Here is a 27,706-nt window from a genome sequence, read left to right on the forward strand (position 1 = left end):
CTGTTAAAAACACGGTCATGATGCTCAGGGCACAGGTGAATTCTCTTTATCTGCACGTTCAGAAGGTATCTGAGTGCAAGTCCCATGATCAGTGCAGTTTCTGCTGCTCCAGGCAGGGTTCTGGTAAGAATGAATGAGAATTAGAATGGCCAATGTACACAGTATCTTGCATCCTTCAAAATGTCTCCTCTGGACAATGTGGGTCCATCCCACTGGTTTCCTTTCAAAAGGAAAGTTCACTGGAGGCTGGATTCTCGGGGTCAGATTTAAGCTGGATGTGGGCAGAACTGATGCACCTAAATGTAAAATTCTAAAGTAAGATTTTTTCATTCAGCTTCTACCTAACCCCAGAAATGCCTAATTTCAACAGGTGAATCTCCTTCTAAACTTTGATTTCTTTCATTGGATGCCCAGAACTGCTGTGATTTGATTTCTGCCCCTAAATTTCATATGAAGCCCCATCAAAGTACAAAGCCAGTCTTTTTGATTTGGCAAAGTCCCACAGGGGACTGAAAATTCAGAGGCACCTCTAGAACCACCCAAGGAAGCCAACAGTAATTATTTCCTTCTAAAATGTGCTGACTAACATTGCATGCCCATGTTTATCTTGATGAGGGCACCATCAGGCTGGAGTTCCTTGGAGCAAAACAAAGTGCTAAAGAAAATTATTCAGGAAATGGAGATGATATTCTAAAAGAAAATAACAGAAATTACTTGTAATAATAATAATTAAAAAAAACCCTTTTAGATTTTTACAGTTAATTGTTGCCACATTTCTATTCAACATAACTGAAGCTGAAGTCTTTGTCTTAAGGGACTGTAGTATTCTAATGGCCTGGAATAAAATTCTCAAAAATGTTTCTCTTGCAAAACAAGATGATTTATGTTCAGAAGCCATTCAAAATAAAACCAGGTTTTCAATGCTGAGTAAAAGTAGGAGGGGTTTTGCACCATTCTTATTCTCTGACCCTCAAAGAACTGCAGAAATGGTACCCTTGTGAGAAATGCCTTTAATTTCAGTGGGTGGGAAGAGTTTACTACAGCAAATATGATTTTAGTGTCTCCGTCACTTTTAATGCTCAGCTGTTTAGCTCAGAATATTGACTGTGGCTGCTGTGGATTGCTCCTGCTCCACATTAATACTCCCTTCCTCTGCTCCTTCCCTGAATTCTCCTCACACCTATCCATCTTTCACTTGCAGGGGAGCCTTATACTAATTACACTTCTCAGAGCATTAAGAAGATCGAGATGGATTTATCGAGTGAGCGGGCTCAAGGAAAAAGCGGTTGGGAATGGCTCGCGGTTGTCAATTTTTTTCCAATTATTAAGAGCATGTGATCAGTTTGTTTCTCTAAATGTTCAGGTTGGATTCTCCAGAAGATTTTATAGGACATGTTAATGTTGTTGCCATCCTTTTAAAAATGTAAACAAAAAGTAAAGAGAAATGTCTTTAATAATGTAAATAGAAACCAATGTCACGACATAAACACGCAGATGTGGTAACAAAAAAAACCCTTGATGTAACACGTCTGACTGCCTTCAGCAAAGCACAGATGCAGGTAAAAGGGAGTTTTCCCACCTTAATTATACAGATATAGAATTTTATTTCTTTCGTATGCCCACTGAATATCATTGAATCACATCAATATCATGATGCATCACTGAAGCATCATTGATTTATCCACCACTAAGCCACTGTTTGTAATACTTGGACCACACTATCACAAGCTTCCTAAAAAATCCTAATAAGGACACAATTTTCCAGAAATTAAGTTATTCTCTTGGAAAACAAACAACTTTTGTTATATTGATCTTTAAGATTTATTATAGCATAGGTATGGGAATTAGGCAACTATTTTACTCCTTGCAGGAGAATTATCCTCAGAAATAAAACAATCCATTGTGACAATTTCAGCTTTCCTTTTTTCACTCCAAAGCAGCCAAGATTGGCACTGTTTGTGCTGTAAGGTGAATGCTTACATGCTTACATGGCTCCCAAGCCATGGAGCTGATGTGGCCAGAAAAGAGGAATCTGACAAATGCAGGAGTAAAATGGGATGTAAAATAAAATTATCCTCCCAAATCAAGCTGAAATCACATAGGTAATTAAATACCTGTATGTACACAAATAGTAATATCTGGGTATCTAAATGGCATCCATCCACTTGGGTGTTAATCAGTTCACCTGAGCTTTTATATGCAAAGGCAAATGGAAAACAAAAAGCTTTTACATCTACTAACGGTATTTGCAAACCTCATCCCAACACATCAGGAACATAAAGTTAATTCAGAGGTATTTAAAATTTGTATCCACTTAAATCACTTTATATCAGTTCATATTATTTGTTGTTTTATTGCCTAAAGTTGAATGTGTCACTTGAGTACTATTTACAGTCACCAGAAACTTGTCATGTTTAGAAATATTAAAGTGTCTCGGAGCACATCTCTAATTGAATATTCTTTCTGATACTCATAAATGATTAATGGCAGGCCCCCAGTCACCTACTGCTGAATTGTAGATTCCTGAAAGGAAGAGGTTACGTTTTCCTGATTTAAAAGATCAAATTCTATGTGGCAATCAAAATTTTATCTATTAAATGGTGATTGTCTGGAGTCGGTACTTCTTTATACCTGATCTGTGGCCTGACAGGGTAGCAAAACCATTTAAAATAAATCCTCAAAACCTAAATTTCATGATGTTCCCACCAAACAAAAGCAAAATCTAAGCTGAATGCTGTTAACAGGTGTGTTTTACACTGCCAACATAACTTTGATATACCAAAGTGAGGAAACATGCTGAAAATTTGAGGGAAGCTTCAATAAAAAGCCATCAGCTGGACACCAAGGGAAGATACCCAGATTAAAATATTGTGTATATCCTGTGCAAATTTTGACACCTCATTTCATCAGCTCCTTGTCCTCCCTTTGGGAGGGACAGCTGGTACAGCCTTAAGGTTTCCTCATCACCTGCACTGGGCTCATTTCCTGAGATCTGCTGACAAAACATGGGCTTCCTCAGCGAGATTTCCAGTGTGATACAGAACTGACTCTGTTAAATGCCATAGATAAAATGCTGTCTTGCCATGTCCCAGCACAGCACAAACATAGAAACACTGTGCCTGGCATGATCTTCCTGGACATCGGTATCTATCTCTTCTTCCTTGCACTTTTACATCCTCATTTGTAAGCTGCTGGGCAGCATGGTGGAGAAGGCAGCAGAGTGCTCTGGACTCTAATTCACAACTTAATGTGTTCTTCAAAGGAAGAGCCCTTTGTATTCCTGCTCCTGTACTCAGGTAAGATATTTGTACCCTTTCTGTCATCTCTTTCTGCAAAATATATCAAAGCAAGGCTGTCCAAAGAAGGAATGAATAAAAAAGGGCTCATAGGATGGGAACACTGAGATGTGCACACAGAATAATTCAGTTTCACAGAATGACCAAATGGCCTGCATTGGAAGGAATCTCAAAGCCCATCCATTCCACCCCAGCCATGGCAGGGCCAGCTCCCAGTGTCCCAGGTGCTCCAGCCCCAATGTCCAAGCTGGCCTTGGGCACTGCCAGGGATCCAGGGGCAGCCCCAGCTGCTCTGGGCACCCTGTGCCAGGGCCTGCCCACCCTGCCAGGGAACAATTCCTGCCCAAGATCCCATCCAGCCCTGCCCTCTGCCCCTGGCAGCCATTCCCTGCCTCCTGGCCCTGCAGCCCTTGGCAATTGTCTCTCTTCACTTTAGAAGGGAACGTGACAGCTTCACTTTAGAAAAACAAGAAAGTGAAAGTTTTGTTTCATTTATGTTTACAGGGAGACTCCAGAAATCTTACTAAGTTACAACATCGTGAGAACCTTTCAGACTACTGAGTGTACAAACAGTAAGAACAGTTCAAAAGGGGCAGCTTTACAAATAGTTTGCCACTGAGCCCAATTCCTTTCATGCCTTTAAGGTTATCTTCCAGTACCTTAAAATGTTCCTGGTTACTTTTCTTGAGCTTGCAATATATGGGAGATACTGACTTCCTAAGAACTCTTTCCCTCTCCAGGTGCATCACTGAGGCTATTATGTAAATGTATAAATTTATGCCCTTTCTGTTCAGAAGTTTGCTCAAGTGATGAAAAGGAGTTACTTTCCACGAACACCATTAAATGTGTGAAAAAATAAATTGAGACTTTTCCATTTGCTGAAGCCAAAGGTACCACCACTGCTAAGAGCCTTAAGGAGTTTGTGCCTGGAGGGCAAACATCTTCCACACAAGATTTTAGGGATCAATATGCATTTGACTGCAATCAATTTACAAAACAAACATTTCTGAACTCGTACTTTTCATTTTGCTGTGATGTGGAAAACCCACAAAATGCGTTGGGTTTTTCTTCTGTTTTGGGTTTGGGTTGGTTTTCTTGTTTTGTTTTGGCTTAGTTGAATTTTCTGGGTTTTGTGGGTTTTTTGTTAAATTCTGGTACCTTGCATGCTCCACAAGTCCAAGCATGACCTGACATTGGCTATGACTGCATGGTAAGCAATGTGTTTTACTGACAGAGTACTTCACTTACTAAGTGAAAAGACTTTACTTTGTCATTTATGGCATTTTGAAATGATCTGGTAAATTACTGGTTTAAAAAACAGAGTGAACAAAGCTGAGGAATCACCTAGGGCTGACAGGAAATTCCCAAAAACACAGTGGAAGAATCCCATCCTTGTAAGGTGACCACAAACATACTACATTCCCACACATTTTTATTTCTGTCCCCTTAACAAGGTACAGCAGGTAAATCTAGAATTATAATTCTACAAGCAATCCTGTTGTTTTTAAGCCTGAAAAGTATTTAATAAAATCTAATTTAAACAATATTAGATGTGTGTGGTAGCAAATTCCAAAAAATAATCTCCTCTCAAGATTAATTCTGCTGAGGCAGTGGCTTAAAGGTGTCAGATTAAAAAATGATTTGCTAAAGCATTTGAAGATCTTCTTTTAATTTAGATGTGTATTTATTCCACTGCCCTGTTTCTGATCTAGGCTGGAATTGTCACACAAATACAATAAAATCTGCACTTCATCTTGTTATGATCAGGGAATGTGTGTGTAAGAGAGACACAGGGAGAATGGTCTTGATCCCCTTAGGCTAAAGTACATTCCCTAACATTTATTAGGTCTTTATAATGTACTTTGCTGGATTTATTATCTCCACCTCCATCTACTTCTGCTTGAAGAGAACAGTCCTAAAATTGCCCTTTAAAGAAGACAATCATGATTCTTAAAATAGAGCATCCTTTCACAGCAAATCAAAAGTGGAGAACAATAGAGAGGGGGCTGTCTTCCCAACCTTGCTGTGTGAAGTTTTCCTGCTGGAAGCTTTAAATGAAATAAAAATCAGCCTTTACAATGAGCCTTTACAGATAATAGCATTGGGCAAAGACTTTGTTGGGTTGCCTCTTTTTAACTTGTCTCTTACCAGGCTAAATGAAGAAATAGCCTGGTTGAGGGAGAACTAACTTTATCCAGGTTACAAGCAGAGAACCACATCTAACAATCAGCAGAAGGCAGTGGCACGGAGCCTGAATTATTTCCTCAGCTCTCCATGTGGTCTTTCTGAAGGGAACACATCCCTTTCTTGCACCCCTGGGTAACCCAGATGACCCACAGGGGAAAGAAGCCTGGGTCACTTGGGATCTTACTTATTGTCATCACTGCTCTCTGCCCTCCAAGGCTCCTCAGGGTTTAGCTGAAGATTCTCAAATTCAGCAATGAAGCCATGAACAAAAGTTCTGAGACTGGCTGAAGGAAGAAAAAATAACTGATCACATGCAGGTCTAGTATTTACATGTCTAGGAATGTCAGCCTAACAATAGTTCTCTCCTGGAAGTAAAGTAAAAAATATTATTCAAATTAATTTGGGGTTGGTGGGTTTTTTTGGGTTTTATTTCAGATCAGCAAAATGTAATTCATAGGAAATAATGGATTTTTTTAGAGGTTCATTCTATGTTCACTCTCACTAGTCTCTAGTGTTGAAAGAAATAAAGTAAATAAGTTTCCGCTCTTGGAAATACTAGACTTCAATTGATTTGCCCTGAAGCTTCTCAAAACTTACAAGTGTATTCTGTAAAATGTCTCAGATTAATTCTCCTCTTGCTGACATGATACCAGTCAGAAAGACTTATGCTGAAATCAGTGGGCCAGTATCCTATTACTGTCATCCCATTTCCACCTTATTCTCTTCATTTGGCTTATCTTGAATGCATGTGATAGAAAATTTGACAAAAAGATTGGTTTTGTTCCTTTCCTGCACTCTCTTCATGTGCAGCCACCCAAAAAGTGTTGGGCAGCTCCCTGCAGGAAAGTTGTACACAGTCCAAAATCTAAGGGCAGGTAAAGATTGTCACATTCTGGTTTTAGCCAGGAAATCTGCATTCCCCCATCCCAGTGCATTGGGTAGGTCATGCTGTCCTACATGATCTCAAGTTTCTGTTTTCACTACCCAGACAACCCCCACAGTTTGTTGGACCTGGGAATAACCTCCAGAAACAGCACATTTGGAGTGCAGAAATACTAAAGAACTTCCTATAACACCTAATTTTCAGCTTATTGCTCTCACATTATCACGCCACATTATCAAGCACATCTTCAAATTAGTTTGAAAACCTCCAGTTGTAGGTTATCTCTGGCCCTGCCTCTTGGAACAGAGGAGCTTGCTTTGGAATTCCAGCTTGGATTTATTCATGGCCAATGTAAACAGACAGCCATGTCTATAGGCAGCTCCTCAAATGCTGCTCATCCCTCTTGCAGACAGATGATGAACTTGCACATGATGCTACAGAACATCATCTTTGGGTTCACAAAAATAAGCAAAGGTCCCTAAGTACCAGGGAAGTGGAGAGGCCACGACTGTCTCAGCACCTTCACTTGCCAGTGCTCATTAGATAAATCAGATGCTCAACTGTTATTAAAGCTGGCTTGAAAATGGCAACGGCTTAAATTTAGCAAAAAGAATCAGATTTTGTGAACTGACTTTGGAAGTGAAGCCTGCTCCTCTCTCCCTGAGTGAGCAGCAGAGTCACAAAGAACAAGAGGGAAGGCACAGTGAGGCCAGGAGATGAGCAGAGGTGTCCCAAGCACAACAGTGGCCACAGAAAACAAATGCCTTTACCTAAAGCGTGCTCCAGATCCTGCAGTAAAACAATGGAGAGGCTGCAGCATCCTGGAGTTCCAGGACATTATTCAGGAATACTGGTGCATTTTTAGGCAGGAGTACATTTGGAAGGAGTATCTGCCATGGAGCCTTGACTAGCATATTGAAAACGTATGGGAGTTCTCTAGAGAGCTTTGAGAGCTCTGCTCAGTGAGGCTAAATGACGTCTGGAGCCCCCACAAGCTGGTTCCTCGTGATTCCAGTGCTGCCAAACTGTTCCCCCTAGAATTAGCTGCAGAAGCTCCAGAATTTACAGTCATTTTCCTTCCAGGCTACAGATAAATTGAAAATCTGAGAACTTTTTTCTTCTCTCAAGATTTCTCCTCAGAAATTCAAATGTCTTAGGAGAGGCTGATGCTAACAGAGGGATGGGAGCTGTAATTGTGTGTGGCTTTCCTGAGGACAAATTCAGAGACAGGTAAGGGAAACAGTGGAGAGTGGGATTCAGACATCTAGGGGATTGGTATAAAGACAGAAATCCTGGCTGTGTATAGAAGCCAATATAAATTTAATCACTGATTCCAAGGGCTATGGGTTTTATCCAATGTCTGTGCCCCAACTAATTCCCAGATAAACCCACAGAGGGAAACAAATGCTTCATAAACCTACTAACCTGTTTCAGAACAGGAAAATCCCCTGGAAGAAGCATGCTGTGGTATGCAGTGGCAGATGTGGCAGAGGACTCTTTTGTTAGCCCAGGAAATTTCTGGAGTTTTGCTACTTCCCTTCTCTCCAGCTCCCATCTTTCGGTTCAATATAATGACCAAATTTGCATCCAAACAAGTTTGCATATTCTTGAATTTTCCACTCTGTCTTCAGTGTTGCCGTATTCCACGGAGGTCTCATCTTGCACTATGACACATTTATTACCAGATGATAATTGAAAAATAGAAGAAATGGCTTGGTGAGTAAATGGAAGAGAGGAAGATAATTTTAGGATTCAATTTTCTCTGCATTTTTTACTGGTAGGCATAGCATAATACTGCAATAGAATCCAATCAGAAGTTCTCTTCTGCACTTGTCACATTTCAGTGAGCTAACAGTGGCATGTCAAAACAGCTACAAATCTGGAGACTTGTTTTTGCTGGAATTAACAATAGGACAACCAAAACTGTGAAGAACAAATATAAAGAGAAGGCAAAAAAATAATTGTTAAACACGTAAAGGATTTCAATTATGCTTATTGCCACCTTAATTTGCTTTCCTTCCTGTGTAGCAAAACCCTCAATATGATATTATACACAATTAATTCAACTGCTGTAATGAAATTAAATAGATTTCTATAATTTGTATGTTGGAAGAAAGCAGTAGCATTAATATTGCCTGTCATTTGGCAAACAGATAATAAAGCCCAAATCTAGTTAGAAAACTCAATAAAGTCTTTATATGGTAAGAATGAACTATGCAAGTGAGATGCTGTTTGCATGGGCTCGGGTGAGCTCAGTGAGCAGGGTACAAACAAACAGAAAGCCCCAATTTATATGGGGGGGGTTTTCTTCTAATTCCTTAAGGAGAATAGGTAAGAAAATCCACTTGCTTCTTTCCTTCACAGTGAATTTCCCAGCAGACTTCAATTCACTACCTCTTTATTAAGATTTTGAGGGAAGCTGGCCTTGGCTTTGCATGCTACACCAGAGGGGTCTGTGCAGCCCTGGAGAGCAGGAGACTGAGACAGGACTTACCTGTGCAAGCCTGACTGCTGTGGGAGCTGAAGGGCACCTGGAATAATTCACACAGGGTGCAAAGACTGCACCATGACACAGAGCTGTGGGGTGGGAGTCTAAATGTTCCTCTCCCTTCTCTGCTCTGCTCTCAGCACATCCTTTCCTTGTTCCAGCAGCCCATGTGTGCCATCTCCACCAGCCAAGCCACAGCAAGGGGCTGGGCTTTCAGGACTTCACAGTTTTTCAGTTCTTCCAAATTGCAGCAAAGACACTGAAAAATTCCATCCGCTCTTGGTGTGAGCCCAGAGGAGGCTCCAGGATGAGCAGAGGGATGGAGCAGCTCTGCTGGCAGGAAAGGCTGCCACAGCTGCCATTGTTCATCTGCACAGGAGAAGCTTTGGGCTGAGCTCAGGGTGGCCTTGCAGGGCCTGAAGGAGCTGCAGCAAAGCTGGACAGAGACAATTGCCAAGGGCTGCAGGGCCAGGAGGCAGGGAATGGCTGCCAGTGGCAGAGGGCAGGGCTGGATGGGATCTTGGGCAGGAATTGTTCCCTGGCAGGGTGGGCAGGCCCTGGCACAGGGTGCCCAGAGCAGCTGGGGCTGCCCCTGGATCCCTGGCAGTGCCCAAGGCCAGCTTGGACATTGGGGCTGGAGCACCTGGGACACTGGGAGCTGGCCCTGCCATGGCTGGGGTGGAATCAGGTGATCCTTAAGGTCCCTTCCTACCCAGGCCATTCAGTGATCCTGTGATTACTGATTTTACATGTTTCACTACGTACACCCACTTCACATACAGACTCAATGTATAGGCACTTTGATCATGGCATGGTGTGCCTTAGAAATGCAAAAATATTATTTCAAGGAAGAAAAGGTCATCATTTAGAAATCCAACTTGGGCTGCTTGCCAACCATGTCTTATGCCAGGGTTGCCTAGGCTCATCTATTCTTCATTTGCCTTTCCTATAATTCTACCTATGATCTCTCTTGTAAACATTTATGAGCAGACATTTCAGAAGCTTCATATTTTCTTTAACAAATGGTTTATATCATCTTTGTGAAGAGTGCTACATAACGATGCAACATCATACATTAATATTTAAAACTGAATGAAATAACACCTCAACCAGGATAATTTTTTCTCAGTTTGCTAGCTGTCTTAAATTTATTTGTGAAATGAATTAGAACAAGGAAACCACAGAGATAAAGTTTCCTTGCATTTTTATGAATAGGCAGCAAATTCATTTTTAGAAGAAATATTTGCATAAATGTCACTTTTTTTTGCCTTCTGAAAGGGCACCTGTTTCCACAAATTATAATCTGAAGCTCATTAGATGATTAGATGTTCTGGAAATATGATTTATAGGCCAGATCTCCCAATCAAGAGAGAAAAACAACACTGCACGAAATATATTCTCGAACAAAATTCAGCAGAATTGTAAAACGCAGAAATTGAATATTCCATAATTGCTATTACAAGCAGACACCACTTTCAAAGACAGTACTGCAGAAGCAATGAGCAGAAATAAAATTCAACAAATGGCATGAAATGCAAATTGAGAACCAGAAGAGGTTTGGAGGTCACATCCTGCATCAAGCAATGGCAAGCTGTACTGGGGAGCCTCTGTGGGCTCGCTTCTGGAGCTGCCTTGCTTTGGATTCACTCCTGGAGCCTTGGGGAATGCGTTCAGGGAGGGGTAACACTGGCTCTCAGGTGTTGTAGGAGTCACTGCCATGGCCAGCTGAGCCAGCCCTTTCTCACAGCCCTGCCAGGACCTGCACTGTCCCTCTGCTGAGCTGGCAGGACTGTGAGACTTTTCTACGAGGTCACATCTATGTCTGCCTTGCTCCACATCCAAAGGAGGGACCAGCTCATGCTTTGCCTGCTGTCACCTCCTAATTCTGTCACATCTCGTTTTCTTGCTCTCCTGTCACAGGTCCTTCTACTGCAGGGCCTTCCCAGGAAGGGTCTGATGTTGCAGAGGTGATGAGAATGTCCACAGTGATGGACATTTATTTTTATGTCCAGACCTTCCAGAAGTTTCTTATCACTCTTAATCCATTCCTCTCAGCCCTGTATGTTTTTCCCTTTGAATATTTTTCACACCAACTTTTCATTTCCCTTAGGTTCCAGCAGGATCACTAAACCACAATTTACAGTTTCTGAAAACTGAAGGTACTTTCCTCCACTCTCACTTACCTGCTTTGGGATTTGTAACTTATTGCCTCCTTTTTTATTTTCTTACAAAAAGCAATGTGTCCCTTACATGATGGCCTACATAAAACAGTTTTTTATAGACCTGGGGTCAGCATACAGCTTTTTAGAAGGCATTCAGATTTGGCTTGGAAACTGAAATACTTGTAAGCTTCATTTTTAAAGAAAGGGAAAAAGCATCAGTCCTTATTTTTAAGAGAAAATTGGCTCAAATCAACAAGCCCAGACTTTCAAGTTCAGAGAGCTTTGTGCCAGTAAAAATAAAAAAAATCTCATCTTGCTTCTTTACTTTTGAAGAACTGAGCAAAGATCCCTCATAGAAGTTGACAGGGTCTGAAAGAATTGGAGACTATCAAAGTCTGTAAGATACTTTTATAGTGTGGCTTGTCCTTATATACACAATAGCACATTCCAGGAGTCTCAGCTATCATCCTTGCCACAGTACAAACCCTCTGAAGGTGCAATCTAGCTGGATAAAACAAACAAATCACAGAAAGGGACACACAGAATTAGGACAGTGAAATGGCTTACACATTATCATGCAAAACCAAGAGAAAAACTTAGCTTACCTGGATCCCACCTGGTTTAGTGGCCTCTTTAGTGGACAATCTTATCCTCAAACTTTTCCCAGCCCCTGTGGATTTACCACTGCTTCACACACAGCTGTGACACACAAGGAGACTGCAACTTGTGTGTTCACTCCTTCATGATACAACTGAAAATAGTGTCAGTTCCTTAGCTTAACATCATGTTTAATAAGAGTTACACTTTAATGGGTCTGATATTAAGTGCCAAGTGACAGCAATAAGATGTGACAAATATATTTTGAGCCTGAGAGACAAGACTGTTCTGTATGTCACCTGCATTACTGTTATGCATAAGGATGCAAATAGTTGGTGACATTGGGTAACACACGGGTGATACTTAGTAAAATTACATCAAGGTAAATTTGATTAGGTGAGAGTGACACTGCCTGATTTATGGATTCCATTGACATGCTATTTCTTCCCTGGCAGTTGGAATGATATTATTTATTTCTGCTGAATATAACTTTCTCCATTTACCACATTCTGACTCTTGCATTAAATGGGCTCCATTATAATATTATTTATATGACATCAGTACCTGGGAGGCCCAGTTAGGCCTTCTCTGGGGCATGCATAGTAAAGTACTACTGCCAAGAATCATTCGTTGCTGAAATACTCTAGTGAGGCAAAGGGAGGTTAAAACAAATGGATTTTCATGTTCTACAGTCAAAGGCACACTGACATCTTCATGCATGATTTCTTCATCCACTCAAGTAGCTCTGGAAGACTTTTTCATCATGACTGACACGCAAGGTTCAATCTGTGACTGGTCTTGCTCCCTTTATTTTCTCACTGTTTGTATCAGCTCTGATTTCTCTCTCCTGCAGCCTCCTGATGTTTCCTTCACACAGTGTGTCACAGCCTGGCACTAATGATGCCCCAGCCTGGGAAGAACACAACGGGGCATGTTTTCTTATTGCCAAATAAACCTGCTCCCAGATTCTGTTCCACTAAACAATTTTTAATGAGACCAAGCCGTGTTATAATGTATTTTATGTTTAAATGTGGGAAAAAATAATTAGTACTGAGCAGGATCTCAAACACAGATCTAAAAGAATTTCACAAGGTGGGGATTTTGGAGGTGTCTGATCCAGCCCCCTTCTCAAAGCAGGGCCCAGAGCTGGACACGGCCCTGGAGGTCCCTCAGCAGGGCCAGCACAGGGGACGGGCCCTGCCCGGGGCCTGCTGCCACCCCAGGGCTGGCACAGCCAGGTGCCATCGGCCTCTGGCACACCTGGGCTGTGCCCAGCCCCTGGCACCAGCACCCCCAGGGCCTTTCCCCAGCAGCTTTCCAGCCCGTCTGCCCCAGCCCAGTTCCATGGGGTTGGGCTGAGCCCAGGGCAGGAGCTGGCCCTGTCCCTGCTGTCCCTCACAGCCCTGGCCTCAGCCCACGGATCCAGCCTGGCCAGATCCCCCTGCAGAGCCTGTAGACATGATGCAGTCTGTCAGCGGTAGCTCATTTCAGGATGCTAAAATAACACTTGACATCTTGGGCTGGTGCACACCCTCAAACGAGGAAGAGTTCCCTCACTGGCATGGAAGTTAACAGCAGAGAATCAGCCAGAATTCCGCTGCTGTCTCCATGCAGACCCTGCCCTCAGGAGTGACAGGCTGAAGGGGAGTGAGCAGAGTTTAGCACTCTCAGAGCTCTGCTTGCTCTCACAGCGTGCAGGAGAGCAGGGGCAGAGATCATTAACAGGAACCTCCAGAACAAAATGCCAGGCCTCGTGTTCCCTCACACCCTGCGAGGGACACACGGAGCAGAGAGGAACAGCAAACCTGTCCCATCACAGCCTCTGCAGACCTCTGACCTCTCAAAAATAATGAATTTGGCAGGAAAGGCTGGCCACTGCTGGTACAGCAGCTATCAATATATTCTTAATAGAAATGGCTCCACCGGCAGCTGAGCCCACCCCTGCCACCACAGAGAACGGTGCAACACTCCAACAAGAACCTGCTGTAGAAAATGTGGTGATACATAGTGTAAATAAGTGGTTTAGTGGCAGCTGTCAGATTACCTCTGTTGTAAAGTTGCTTCTTTAAATTTACATCACTGCAATCACAAAAACTGTAATTAAAAGCCGAGTAAATTACTGTTTGCATTTCTAATGCAACAGCAATTTCAAAACAATGTATCAATACAGAACAACAAAGAAATTGTCTATTTTCAAAACCAGGGAGAAGAGATTTTATTCTGTGATACATGTGTGTTTCCCAGCATGATTTTTCTTTTAATGACGCCTCATAGCAAAATAGTCCACTCTACTTACTGATCATGTTAAGCTGTTGCCATGGAAATATGAAGACCCTACTGTACTCAGATGTTAACTCTTAAAGCACAGCTTTACACTTCTTTAATATCAATTTTTGTTTAAAAGGAGAGCTCTTGGAAATGAGAATTCAGTTATTTGCCAGCTATCTAGCACAATAGCTGTGCAAGGAAGATAATGGCAAAGGATTGTTTCAGGGCTGTTGTAGGACAGTACAGCCATACAGAAACTTCCCCCCACATCATTCCCCTCTGAGTAAAGATTATGAGAAAAGTGACAAACAGCTCCACAGACAATGTCAGAAGCACTTCATCAGCCAAGTTCATTAAGGAGGAGAAGAAACTGAGGTATGACTAAATACTGCTACAGCTTTGTCTAGCACCTTTATTCCTAAGGGTAAAAGAATGATTACAATTTCTCCTTTCCCCCCAGACCCAGAATTTCTTTTAGAAACAAAAATCAAAGTCATAAGGAAACAAACACTTTTAAACCATGCTTGTATTTTCTCTCTCTGGATTGTTAGTGAGGATTTTTTTCTTTTGTTTTGGGGTGAGGGGGTTTATATATATTTTTGGGCTGGGTTGGGTTGAGAATTGTTTTAAGAAGTTTTTGGTCATCAAGGCATTGAAATGGCTGCCTCAAAGTTGGGGAAAAGGGAGACAGCCAGGCTGTGATTACAGTCACATCCCCTCCTGCCATCCTGCTGCCTCCAGAGGTTGTGCAGCTCTGCTCCAGCTGGCTGCTACAGCCAAGCCAGATATTTGGTCTCGAGTCAGCATGGCAAGGGATTTTGTACAGCAGCTAAATAAATTCCACAATTCAGACAACTTTTCTATTTAAATGACCAAAAATGGCATAGTCATTTTACCTTCCTCCACAGCTCCTGCTTACTTCCAGACAAGTATTTCTGAAGAAATAATTCTCATGCATGCAAATGGAACTGATTTGTGAGGAAAGCCATTCCAGACATCCAGTTCCAGTCAGCTGGAGAACCACCTAATTCTTCAACCCCTCCTTATAAAGGTACAGCAAATGCATCCTGTTCTTGGTAAGACATCCTGATCTACAGAGGTAATATCATTATTATGAACAATGCTTCAGCAGGCATTTTTCTAAGCATTGACAATGTAAGAATAATAGCTTTGTATTCTTGGTACCTTTCATTATTTTTAACTTCTGTTTGCCTGTGGTTCTTCCTTGCCTTACAAAAAGCAAGCACATGCTCATATTACTTCATTTAAATTTGTACTAACCAAATACCCAGATAATTCTGAAAATGTGCACCAGCTTGGTGATTTATAAGTGAATTACACACCTACAGTATGTAGCAGGTATAAATCTATGCAGTAGTCCTCCTGATGCTCAGATAACTTGTTTTACAATCTTTATCTTCCTAAAGCTAAAGAAGTTGATTTAGATGGCTCTAAAAGCTTAAATGAAATACAGCTCAGGCAGGTAGCTTCTAACAACATACATCAAATCTTTATACACAGGAAGATGACTAAATCTCAAGTCTACACCTTTTTCCTGTGATAAATGCATTGCATTTCTCTTCAGCAGTGACAGAATGCAGGCCAGGCCTCTTGCTTCCTGAAAGAAGCTCAAGTGCTTGTGATTTGGTGTTGGATATCTTTAAAAAACAGCAATACCTAGTGGGGTTGGCAACTGCACTGTGCCTTCACCATGATTGATGTCATCAATAGCCCAAACACAGCACTGGGGGCCAGGAACCCTCCTGTGCCCTGTAAACCTGGATTTGTTACTAATTCTCTCTGAAGACAGAGGCAAAGTGATGTGTGTGTCTGCAGCCCCCTGAGTGAGATAAGGGTCAATTCCCTTGCACAAGTAGGTAGGGGTTTGGTTGACTAAATAATTGTCTCAATAAATGTCAAGTGTCCTTAGAACACAGCCCTACTTGGTGTGTATCAGCTGAAGATGACAAGCTTTAAATGCACTCCCTGAAGAGACATCTGAATTTGTCAATGGCTGTTGGCCCACTGCAAGCCCAGCTCAAAACCTGGCAACTGCTTTTCTATTATTTTAGTTGCACTACTACTACTATTATTATTATTATTATTATTATTATGCTTGTTTTATTCCTTTGGTGTGTTTCAGATCTCCTCCTTCCTCTCTCCAAAACAGAAGAATGCTCTTGCTTCCATCAAAAGTGAGTGACAGAAGATCAAAAAGGCCAAATTACCTGTGCAGCCATTATGAAGTCTGGAAAATCAGGGGCAGGAACTCAGATATTTCAAAAATTAGTTCAATTTATCAATCAATTGTTAGATGTCATCCCTTTCCTGGGCTGTCATCCACTGAAACCGCCACAAAAATACTTGATAAATATAGGAGGGCTATCAGTGGAAGGATGAGACTGAGTTTTAATAAGCATCTTTACATCCAACTGATACCCACTGGAGCTAAGGACCAGAGCAATAAAAGCTGGAAGATGCATTTAAGTTTCTCAGCTGCTTTGTAACATTGTCAGAACTCGTAAATTTGGCTTCTTAAACATGTCTCTAAAAAAACTGATTTCTGCAGTTTGAGCTTTTATGATCACTTAAAAATAAATCCAAATCACCTGACAGGTCACTAAATAGGCTCATAAATTTATCTTAAAATCCCATCCCACATGCTTAGATTTTCTTTTAGCATTTATCCCAGCACTGCCCAGCCCATTTCTGTGTGAATGACCAGGGGTTTGGCTCCATGTCTGCAATTCCTGCTGGCCCCAGGAGGTCTCTGTCCCTCCCCTCTCCCTGGGACAAGTGGAAATTCAGAATGGAGCTGGGCAAAGGCACACACTGCTCCAGGTGCAGCCTCTGGGGACTCTTATCATAGACAGTGATAAGAAGGGGTGATGATATTAAGGTTACTTCCCAAAATCTGTTCCATTTTAACTCAAAATATTCTAGTAAAAGCAGAAGTGCTTAACAAGGGGAAAAATTTAAGACCTAAACTAAAAACAATTGGAGCCCTACTCATTAAAACGTGTTCATTAAGCTGTGGTGTCTTTAAAATGTCACTAAAACAATAGGAACCCAAACGATAACTGTAATATTTGGTTTTGTCTGGGAGAAGTAATATAAAAGTAAGGATTTCTCAGACTCCTCCTGCATTATCTCACAAAAAGGGTTATTTACTGCAGAAGATCACCTAACATTTTGGTAGAAGTCATTGAAAATTCAGTCTATTTGAACAAGAAGAGAACATAAATCCTTTTAAATATATTTAATTAACAAAAAAATACCCTACCCCAAAATCTCATTTTGAAAATAAACCCTGCAGCAACTCTAGCATACAAATCAATTACCACATATATTCCTTAAGAGTTAGTCTAGATGCCAAGTAAAAATCAATGTGATTATTTGGCTTTACTATAGGACAGCACCAGCTTTATGAAAGTTCAACTGAAATTTTGGTATTATTTGTGCTTTCAGAGTCAAAAGAGATAAACCCAATATATTTGAATAGGATCCCATTATCAAGGAGTTAAATACAACTCAATGTAAATAAGTAAAATTAAAGATACATAGTGTCACCTAATCCCAGAATAATGCAAGTGCAAAAGGACAGGACCTCAGTTTAGTGCAAAAGAAAGCTTTCTGCTTTATTTTCTCCCTGCATGACAGAAAAATGAACAATATATATATATACTAAAGTGTGGGAATTTCTCAGAATGAATAGATAACATGCTTTCAAATTGCACCTTCTCATGTACAGCTCTCACTCAGCCTGTGTTTGTTTTGAGGTGTGCAAAAGGTCCTTTGGGTCAATATTTTCAGAAGCAGAAGATGCAGGTACGATGATATAAGGACAAGACTCTGCATAACCTTGGAGTCTAGAGGTATCTTCAGAGAGAAGTAAAAATATTTTCATTTGCATTTTCAGGTCTCTCAAGTTGGAGGCCTGGAGAGATACTTAGGATGTTATATTTTAGAAAGAAGGTGTAGAATTTACTTGCAAGGCATATTAAAATTGGGGATTTTATGGAAAGGATATAATTAAGCACACTAGCAGTAAGATAATGTGGATTGAGGAGAAGATGGGTGCATATATCTGTAGGATTTTCCAACAAAGAAAAATATATTCCGAGTGAAATGCAAGTGACTGATGCAGACATGCCTTTATCCTCACCTGCACTTATCAGCTGCCAACATTTCAAATTGCACTGCTCTTACTGGAGTGAAACTTTGCCTCTTCTTACACTGACTGGAGCTTATCTACAGCACCAAGACACAATGGGTCTGCTTGAAAGATGCAGATCCCCCTTTAACATTTCTTAATTCTGTTGGATTTAAGTCAAACCCTCAGGGTGAGCACCTGTTTTGAACAGCTCATCAAGGATGAAGCAACACCCCTGTAGCATCAGCAGGCTGATACATGAACTGTGCAAGAGGCTGATATTGTGGCAGAGTGTTTAAGCAAAAAAGGATGAATTTCCAAGTGGCTTTTTGGGAGAATTGACCAAGACAGGCACCTCCTGAATGGAGGGGGAATGTGCTCTGCAGTGAAAGGAAAATTAGCTCAAGAAGTATCTGAGCAGCCTCACCTTCAGGTGAGGACATCCTCACCAGCAGGACATCCACTCCAAAGCCTCTCCCATTAAACACCCTTCTGGGTCAGAAGAGCCAGGAGCCACTTAGGAACCAGCCCCCTGTTGCCTGAGCTGTACTTTGCTGGGAGTCTGCTTTTCGATTTTCATGCTGTGATTATTGAGAGGAAGTCAGAGAAGGGAGACCTCTTAAAAACCTCTCCATTTTTTGTGATGTCCAGGCTGCAGCCTGCAGGCAGGTCCACAGGGGATGGAAAGCCAAAAACACTCATCCCACCCCAAAGAGATGAGTTCCCCAGGAAAGGAACCAGGCCCTGCCTGTCCTTCGTACCGGGACGAAGAGGAAGCAGCTGGAATGTGCAGCTTGGGCTCAGGGGTTCACAGCCAGCAGGGCTTAGTTCCCTCAGCATTGCCTCATCTCCCTGGCATCTGGAAAATGCAACTCCAGCAATGTGCCTCTTTGGCACTGACCTCCAGGCTGTCAGCTTAAGTGTAGCTGAGGTAAACTTCCCAGAGCTGATATCATGCTACAGCAAGTAATACCTATGCTGTGGAGTTGCTTCGGTGCTTTCAAATCACTTTGACACACTGGATAAAAGAATTTCCATAATTATAAATCAAAATATAATGGATTTCTCTGGGTAATGCTTTAATTCAGGCATACAGCCTTTTCTCTGCTTGCTCTCTCCAGCACACTGGCTACAACCGTATAACACTGGAACAGAGCACAGCAGTTCAGCACAGGAGAACAGCAAAACTGTCTCACACAACACAAGTAATTGTCTATTTTATATGGCAGACCAATAATGGGTACAATGGCCCACCTTACTCCCTCCTTTTCACTTGGGCAAGAATGGGATCTGCAGAGTGAACTGACATTTGCCTTGCATTTGCCTTTTTGCCCTGTTAATTTGATTGATGTAATGCATCCTTCTCTTTCTTTCTGTTGCTGAAAAATATTGCAAGAATATGTCAAGGCTGATGTACTCTCAGTCAATCAGAGCAGATTTCTGCATATAACTTCCCTGATAATGCCTTGTTTGTCCTCTCTGCAAACTTGCAGTGTTGGGAATGTAGGAAAAGGCAAATTGAAGTTTAACTATTCACTCGATCTATTAGGATGGAATCCAGTGCACAGGGCTGCCAGTGCCATTTCAGCACATCACAAGGGAGGCTGCAGAGTGGATTTGGCCAGATAAAACTGCCCTGTCCAGAGATTTCTGCACAACAGAAACCACAATTTCTCTGCCTGCATTTCCAACGCTAAAGACTATTTATTCTACTGCAGATGCTCCAGTGCACAGAGTGGGGCATCAGTGATCACAAGGTCTCTGCAGCCTCCACATCACTCTGGTGATCAGAAGTTCTCACTGCTGGGAACTCAGGCTGCTGACAGAAAATATCTGTCCTTGCATACTCCTCCTTCCTGCCCTCAAGCACAGTCTGCTTGTTTCCACAGCCTCTCAGGGCAGCTTCCAAAACCTCTTCTTCACTCCCAAGCTTCAGTCAGATTTGATTTCACGACATCAATGAGGATATCCTGATTTCAACAACAGTAAAAAGCCTTTGGGATTTAGATAAAGAAAGAAATGTTTCTTCTCCAGAGGATTCCACCAATCTTTTGGAGACTTCCTCTTTCCTTGTGGCTGATTTTTAACCACTTGCTCTGTTATAGCTCCAGACTTCCAGACGGTGCTGCAGAGGGGACTGATGGCCTGTTATCATCCTGCTAAAAATAGCAACATTTCCAAGTCCTTCAGCTCTCCAGACTGTAACAGTGGATTGACCCCTGTTTGTGTGCCTTGAGGCCTGAAGGCCACTTTTGTTTCTAGAGCCTTCAGCGGTTGCATTTCTGTGAAAGTCAATGGAATTCCACCAGCATCAAACCAGTGCAATGGAGTGGTGAATTGGGCCCTTGGAATTTAACTCAGCATGGACAAAATGCAGCTGTGGAAGAGCAGGAGAGTGACCAGGACAACTCCTGGCTCACCTGTAAGATCAATTGAACACCAGCATTTATTATTTCTCAGACTTTGTCATCTCCCCTCAGATACATTTACCATGATATTCCCTAAAAGCGTGGGCCAAAGCTGAGAGTGCATCAATAAAGCACACGAGAAGTGTTTTAATTAGGACTGATCAGCAGTGGCCCTCTAACTGCAGCTGCACATACTGCACTGCTTATGGTACAAGGGCAAAGGGAAAGGCACTAAAAATAATATTGCAGGTTTCAAATGACTTGTGCTGCAGGTAATATCTCAGGCCATTACAGCTGAAAAAAATATTTTGAAATAAAATATATTTCATGATTTATTCTTTGGCATGCCTTTGCTGTGATTCTGTATTGTATAAGTATTTTATATGTCACTGGTCTTTCCCAAATCACATCTGTGGGTATTTTGGTTTATTGTGGAGTTTTCCTGTGTGGTTCCATACTCCAGCAATTATTGTGTGGGAAATGTTAACATTAAAGCAGAGAACTAAGAACTGGTTTAGGCCTATCCCCAGCAATTCTGCAGCGATTCTTGAAAGTTCACAAAGTTATCAGGCAAATATTGAACCCAAAGCAACACAAAATAGGAACGATTTCTGATCTTGATCCTGTTTGACCACACTAGAGTGGCTTTCAAGCTAACAGGCTAAAAAGGAAGGGTGTCATATATCCAGCTTAGAAATACATGCAGACATAAACAAGAAAATGCAGGGGGTTTGTGCCCAGTTGGCCTGGCCTTACCTTTGTGAACTTCTGAAAATCATCAAGGAGTCCATCTGAAAAATTCCCACTAAACTTTACTTGCTCCCTTGGAGGTTTGAAACATTCAACACACACTGACAGCTGGAATTAATGCCCCTGAAAATTAAAAGTTAAGGGTGTCAGGTTGAGCTTTCAGAAAAAAAACAATCCTTAACCTGAAACAGGTACTTGAAATTGTACCTGTTGGTCTCCTGGGTTCATCAGACCTCTGAGTGAGGGATGTGAGAATTGCACCAAGGATTCATACACATCTTCAGAAGGTGCCAGGACATCTCTGCTTGTAAGCAATAAACTCGTACAATGTAATTTTAGTGGCACAGCAGGGTGCTAATATGGCTCCTTTCCTTTAGAAATAAACAGAAAACAAATATAAATGTGTTGAATAAACATTAAAACAAAGATTAATTTCAGGATTCTCTGAGTTCCTGTCAAAACTGTATTCATATGTATTCAAACATCATCTGATAAATAACTTAACTGGAAATTATCAACAACAAAAAACAAAAGGAATGGGAAAAATAAAGATACCTGGAAAGATTTCAGCAAAGATCTAACTCTTGGAGTGTTTCCAAGAGGCAGCCTTGATTTTGATTAATATTATAATACAGCCTGCTAAAACAGCACCTCATAAATATCCATGAAGCGGTTTATTAGAGATGGTTGTAAATACTTAAAATCTTGTCTTGCAACCCATCAGATTTCAGGAAAAAAAGGCAGTTGAGAACATCAAAAGGTGAAAATAAGAAGAATTCTTTCAAGATATTTTCTTCCTCTTAAGTATTACACTATATCAGTCCAAAAAACATTATCCTGGAGAGTGGAAATACTACTGGAAAATGTGTGGGTTGCTTTATAAGTACAAATAGCAGAGATTTTGAGAGAGAGAGACTGCTGGGGGAAAAGAAAACCAGGAAAATATCAGATGGTAAATATATGAAAATGACTCCTACTACAGCCTTCTATTTTCTTATTTCAAAACCAAAACAAAATAACTACTTGTACGAAAATGAACTTGGTATGTATGTAAGGAAATGGTGGAAACCAGAGAGCTGAGAAAGGAGCCAGGGAAATATTGGGGCATAAGCAATTTCCTCCTGCAATCTTTTCATCTTGTGAGTCTGTTTTTGCACATAGCATCTTGCAGTTGTAGAATAAAACAATTTTAATTTAAGCTCTGTTATATCTGAGGTTTCAATCTTCTATCCTCTAACTTTTTTGTCTTACACCCAGTGTCGATGTGTTCATAGTCAAGGCCATTCCAGGCAGCATTTTTTGCTGCTTTTCAGTATTCTTCTTCCCTCAGAATGGATTTTAGCTCGTGAAGCCTCTAAGGCAGAAAACTGAAGTCACGCATTCAGAGAGCAACAGGAAGGAGAACAACATTATCAAATGTGGCACTAATGTGGCACCACAGCCATGTGGAGGGGAGAAGACACCACTTTTCTGCTGGATTCTGCATCTCCTGGGGGCAGGTTCCCTGTGGGGATGCTGGAGATAGAGCTGTCCTGTAGGACAGGACTCTGAGCACAGACTGAGACACCTGTCCTGAGGGAATGCTGAGGAATGGGAAGCAGCACAAGCCATGAGTGACCACAGACAAGCTCCTGCAGAAAGGGCAGGGTGTGATTGCTATTCCAGCTCAGCTCCTGTCCCAGCTGCTCCCTGTGGACAGGCTGCAGTCACAGTGCAGATTCAGGAGAGAGTGGCAGCCCAGCAGCTTGCTTTCAATTCCCACTGCCTTTGCTGTGATGAGAATTTCCCATGTAGCCAGCCCAGTGCTACAAGTCCCCTGTCCTCCTGACGCTGTGGCAGACGCAGGTCCCGACAGGGCAAGGATGTGACTTCATCCCCTGAATCCAAACCAGGGCTGCCTGTGCTCCTGGGAAGGAGTGAAAAAAAAAGAACATTAAAGGAAAATTATAGTGGGCTTACTCTGCCCTCCTCCTCACTTCCCAGTTTAGCAAGTCCCCATGAAACCATTTGTAGTGCGTTGCCAACTCCCGATGCTGCCAGGGGGGAGCTGCTGTTCTGCAGGAAAGATTGCACAAAGAGGGAGACTTTGGCCTCACACAGAGAGTTTTGAGTTGGAAACAGTGCCAGTTTGGATCACAGTACCACAGTTCAGAAGCTGGATGCTGTTTCTTCACTCTTTGCGCTTTGTTGCACACTTCCATCTCCCTTCCACTGTGGAAATTCATAGCATTTTGGAAGATATTCTTCTGCTTCGTTGGCATTTAGAACATGTTTGTTTCTAACATTCAGCTTTAAAGGCAAAATGCACAAGTTTATAAGGTTGTCTTCTGCAAAATAAGACTTTTGGTCAGAGATAGGAGGCAGGTGAGTCATGGAAAGCAAAAGGCTAAGTACAAAAACCAGACAACAGGAAGATGAAACAAAAATGTGGGGAAGGAGTAGCACGCACTACCACAGAAAGAATTTATTCATTGTTTTTCATAAATAATATAAACTCCAGTAAAGTTCTCATTGCCAGGTCAACACAGGGGTCAGTGATGCTTCTGGAAGTGATTTTATGCTCACTAAATTGCTGAAATCCACGTTAGACACATGATTTTTGTGAAAGCACCAGTGAGGCATAGCATAGTTGGCTGGAACCTATTTTCATGCCTCAGTTTCATACCTACCTTAGATCCCTCTATAAACTTCACCTCTTCCTTCTCAAACCCTGAGTCTCCAGGCCCAAAGGTGCATCCCTGCCTTCTTGGAAAGCCATTTCCAGGGCAGCACAGCACCTTGGCAATGCTTTCTCTCACGGTACAAATGATCACAAACTGAAAGAACATTATTTACTTGCTCTCGGATTCTATGGACACAAATAGATTAATGGACTATTTACAGTACGACTCCCCATATGAAAATAATAGATGCCTCTGTAATTAACTAATTAATTATGTGTCATAATGACGTTGTTTTCCATAAACGGAGCACTAACCATCTGAGACTGTTGAAATGCATGTTTACTTCCCCCTCCCCTGCTTGTTTTTTTAGCACTACATTTTTTCATTCAGATAAAAATGTAAGTATTTTTCCAACTTGTCAAATTTCAGGTTACTCCATTTCCAGGTGAAGTCCTCTTCAATACTAATAAAAATCCCTCAGGGAGATGAGCAGTAACTGAACACACCAGCTAAAGAGAAATGATGCGCTACAAAAATATACTTCATGGTGTGGATGTGCAAGGAAATCTTATGCTTCTCTCCAGCTTTTACACAAACCTTATTTCCCATTGAATTGTATGATGCAGCTCTTCTCCCACCCTACTTCCTTCCCCTAGGAGTAATCATTCATTTGCAGCAGTACAGCTGTTTTGATTGAGATATTTTTTCCCTGCTCCTCACTGAATGTGCTTTCTATAAGCTGGTTCACTAACCCTCTGTTAAAAAGGGAAAACAGGGGAGAGCTAATTCCTTACCAGGACAGCTGACACTCTTCTAAGAGAATATTTGGTATGGAAACACAGCATCAGCTATCATTTATTACAGAAGGAAACCCAAAGAGAATAAACTCTTAGAAACCATCTTTATCTGAAATTAAAGGACAAAAATTATGGAAATTATACTCCAAACTCATCTTCACGGGCCCAATCCTACACGTGCCAACAAGACCTAATAAGTGCAATTTCACTGAACCCAAAATATTCAAATATTCACAGATGCAACTAGAGCTGGTACAATCTCTATTTTGGCAAGCTCAGTGATATTCTGAGCATTTCATTCAAAAATTAATTTGAGATAATGGGGTTGTAAAGAGTCAACACCTGTAAAATTCCAGCCAAGAATTCAACTTTTAAACAAGAAATCCTTAATTAAATTTTTAAAGCACTAAAGCTTGACAGTTTTTCCTGGGAAACAGAAGCCTGTTACAGGGTATCCTTAAGGTCAAGAAATTCAGAGTCTAAGGCAGCAGGCTAGGAAATGGCTCCTAAATCCTAGAGTCCCCTTGGGGAAGTGTTCTGCTACCAGCTACTCATTTAACTCAGAGATTGCCAATTCAAGCCCTTTCATTCATAAAGCTGTGGCACAATTACATAGAAAATGAGAGAATTTTTCTCTCCAGCAGCCCCTGTGAGTCAGAAACACCGCGCTTTGGAAAAACATCATCAAATAATTGATCTGATATGAAGCAGGGATGAACAATTTTAAGGCACACAAAAGTGCACTTGTGGTTCAGAAAAGCCAGTTTGACCTTGGCACATGGCTTGAGAGGCATTCATGGCTCTGTACTGCAAATCCTTAACAAGCTGGAGAGGTTTTTCTTACCTCTGTCTCCTAAAACAGGGGCTGTACACTCCCAAAGGCTCTATTCCAGCGTTGCACAACCAGGTTTGCTTCCTGTAACAGCATTGGTAGGAGATTCTCAGAGTTTTTGTGGTAAAATACCTGGTATTTTTTACCATTTCAATAGTAAAATACACAGGACTGGATGAGATTGATGGAGAAATATCCAGCTAAAAGCCACCTGGCCATTCCTCCTCATTGTCACCATTCAGAAATGTGTCCCATTCACAGCATATAAAAGCTTGTGGAATATTTATTTAGATATGGCTTAGAATAACAACCCAGGCATGGTCTGCTGGGACAGAAATCAGCTCCTAAATCCATTGTACTTTGTGTGTGGTTGCACAGGAATTCCAACCAAGGGCTGGGTGTCCCCTTAGCTTTGTGTACCTAAATTAGGCCTTGTGAGAATGTCTAAGTATCCAGGATTTATACTCTACCTTTTAGTGATTAAAAAGTTTCTGTGTTTTTATCTTGTCTAAATGAGAAACTTGCACTTTTTAGAACCATGAAAGAGCAGATATTTGCAGACTGATACAAATTCTCATATTGAAAATAAATCCACATACAGGAGATTTTGTCTGAAATTTGTGCCAAGTATCTGAATAAAAAGACTGCAACACTGTAAGGTTTATTACATAAATGAGAAATCTTAATCATTTTAATCTCTCTGTGCAGTTCTGTAGCCTGGCCTTCATAGCTTCCTGTAAGTAAATCTAAAACCCAACATCCTTTCCCTTACTTAATGAAAGCAAATTAAAACTGATCACAGCTAGGGAACCATGCCTTGGAGAACAGAGAAGGGCAAGAGCATGTCCCCCCTTACATTTAGAACAATTTCTTTGAAACAGGATTAAAACCTTTTCATCAGATTTAGATTGGTCCCAAGCTGTTTGGTTCCTTCCATGATGACAATATCTTCAGTGGAGGATCAGGTGAGGAACTTGGCTAAATTTTGGCACAGTAGCTGTGGATCAGGCAAGAACTGATTCACGTGCATGGAATTAAAATTAGAACTGACATAAGAGTTGAAAACACGTCCTTCTTTCTTATAAACATTATTCAGGGAAAGTTTTGTACATGGCAGATGGTTTCTCAGGACATGAGGGAAGGTTTCAGAAAAGCATCTTTATTATAGAATGGAAAGACCTTGTGGCATATGAAGAGTTAACTGGGGCTTTTAGAGCATTGTAATCTACCAGACTGTTAAACAGTGAGAGGGAATTAAGTGACCTGAAAATGGCATAACTAATTGCAGAGTCTTGAAAAAATAACGGCAATGTGGAGGTTCATGAAATGTGTATGAACTGTATCACATATTCATGCCCTATTACTGTGAATTCTGAAGTGTCTTACTGTTCAAGATAATAGACCTTGATTCAATTCAGTCTGATGTAGGATGAATTTCATGTGCTAATTAGTAAAGCATTTCTTAATGATTAGGAAAAAGTAGATAACATCTGATTGAAAACCTAACTGTCAGAGATAAAACAACGATACAACTCGGGGTGGAAGAAATGCCAGTCAGGCTGAATTCAGGTGTCTTAATTATGATAATTAATGATTGTATTCCCTCTATAGATGAACTCAAACAACATGAAAAGCATATTGTAATTAAAGTGCTTTTGAAAAGCAACATTTAAACAAATGCCATTGGTAATATTAATTACTTTTCTCATTTTCCATTTCACATTTGGTTGCATTGGTTCAGTATGGAGCTAAAAAGGAAGGACTTTGAGCTACTACAGTTTCTACTGAAATGAGAACTTAGCACTACACAGAAAGAGGGCTTAAAAAACCCTGAACTTTTACCACTGCACATAATCAGTGATTTTTCTCACAGAATTAAAATATGCCCTCCATTTACAAATTGCTGCATGGTGTTCCACCTCCAATATGCCATATTGATAAACTTCTTCTCAGGGAAAAGAAACCACACTACAAGTGGGTGTGGTTTTGGAGAGACTAGAACAGCAGCTGAAAGAAAAAGCTTTTTGGGGTTAGATCTGTCCAGGAAAGGTAATGAAAGGTGTCCTAACAGAGACAAGTATTTTAGTTTTTCATTTTTGGCACTTAAGCTACAGCACTGAGATGAAACTAAAGTTTGCTTGTGATTTGATTTTGAGTTTTCTGAAGAACCAACACCTTCCCAGAAAAAGCTTGATATCATTCACAACAACAGAAGAGGTGTT

At 41.2% G+C, this 27,706-nt stretch overlaps 2 long non-coding RNA genes across 3 annotated transcripts; one reads left to right on the forward strand and one right to left on the reverse strand.

Moving 5' to 3' along the window:
- On the reverse strand, nucleotides 1–13,584 carry LOC147650824 (uncharacterized). Its single transcript, XR_015275327.1, has 4 exons — nucleotides 11,622–13,584; nucleotides 11,038–11,521; nucleotides 7,792–8,030; nucleotides 1–120 (listed from the first exon to the last, which is right to left on the reverse strand). It is a non-coding gene; the product is annotated as an uncharacterized LOC147650824 (long non-coding RNA).
- On the forward strand, nucleotides 12,782–20,777 carry LOC111934680 (uncharacterized). Of its 2 annotated transcripts, none has more exons than XR_002867374.2 (3): nucleotides 12,782–14,256; nucleotides 14,790–14,932; nucleotides 16,025–20,777. It is a non-coding gene; the product is annotated as an uncharacterized LOC111934680 (long non-coding RNA). The 2 variants fall into 2 exon arrangements; XR_015275326.1 differs by having other exon boundaries at nucleotides 12,797–14,256; nucleotides 14,790–14,957.
- The last annotated feature ends 6,929 nt before the right edge of the window (nucleotides 20,778–27,706 follow it).

The sequence above is a fragment of the Cyanistes caeruleus genome, chromosome 12 (assembly GCF_971803275.1).
Source record: "Cyanistes caeruleus chromosome 12, bCyaCae1.hap1.1, whole genome shotgun sequence".
In the NCBI taxonomy this organism is placed as follows: domain Eukaryota; kingdom Metazoa; phylum Chordata; class Aves; order Passeriformes; family Paridae; genus Cyanistes; species Cyanistes caeruleus.